Source organism: Colossoma macropomum, unplaced genomic scaffold (assembly GCF_904425465.1).
Source record: "Colossoma macropomum unplaced genomic scaffold, Colossoma_macropomum, whole genome shotgun sequence".
Taxonomy (NCBI): domain Eukaryota; kingdom Metazoa; phylum Chordata; class Actinopteri; order Characiformes; family Serrasalmidae; genus Colossoma; species Colossoma macropomum.
Genome location: NW_023494804.1, coordinates 2,046,139 through 2,046,824, shown reverse-complemented (window position 1 = coordinate 2,046,824; position 686 = coordinate 2,046,139).

Here is a 686-nt window from a genome sequence, read left to right as displayed (position 1 = left end):
CACCACCCAAATAGTACCTGCTCTGTGAGGGTCCATGGGGGTCCTGACCACTGAAGAACAGGGTAACAAAGTATCAGAGAAACAGATGGACTACAGTCTGTAACTGTAGAACTACAAAGTGCACCTATATAGTAAGTGGAGCTGATAAAATGGACAATGAGCGTAGAAACAAGGATCAGTGTATATATATATTTTTTGTTTGTTTTTGTTTTTAATATAACTTCTTGATTTTGCTAATCACAGTATTTAATTACAATGTTAAAGTTTTTAGTTTTAAAGGACCTTTAAATACTAGATCATTGCACTCTGAGCTCTATGACAATAAAATGTTAGAAAATAGATCTTTGTAAATTAAAGATTGTGCTTTACAAATATAAGATTTGCTAAATACTGAGTTTAATTTGTGTATTGAGTATGTTAAAATATATGATTGTGCTTACTGAATAGAAGAGTTCGCTTTAATTGGCACATCATGCTTTCTGAATGTAAGCCTGTGCTTTAGAAAGGATCCTGCAAGCTCTCTGTGATGTGTTTTGATCATGTGGATGTTGAGGTTTCCCCTGCTCTCTCTCTCTCTCTCTCTCTCTCTCTCTCTCTCTCTTTGTGTCTATCTCCGCCCACTGCAGACAGATGGAGATGGGGAGGGGACAGGAGCAGGAGAAGGGGGGGCGGGGAGATGGTGGGGG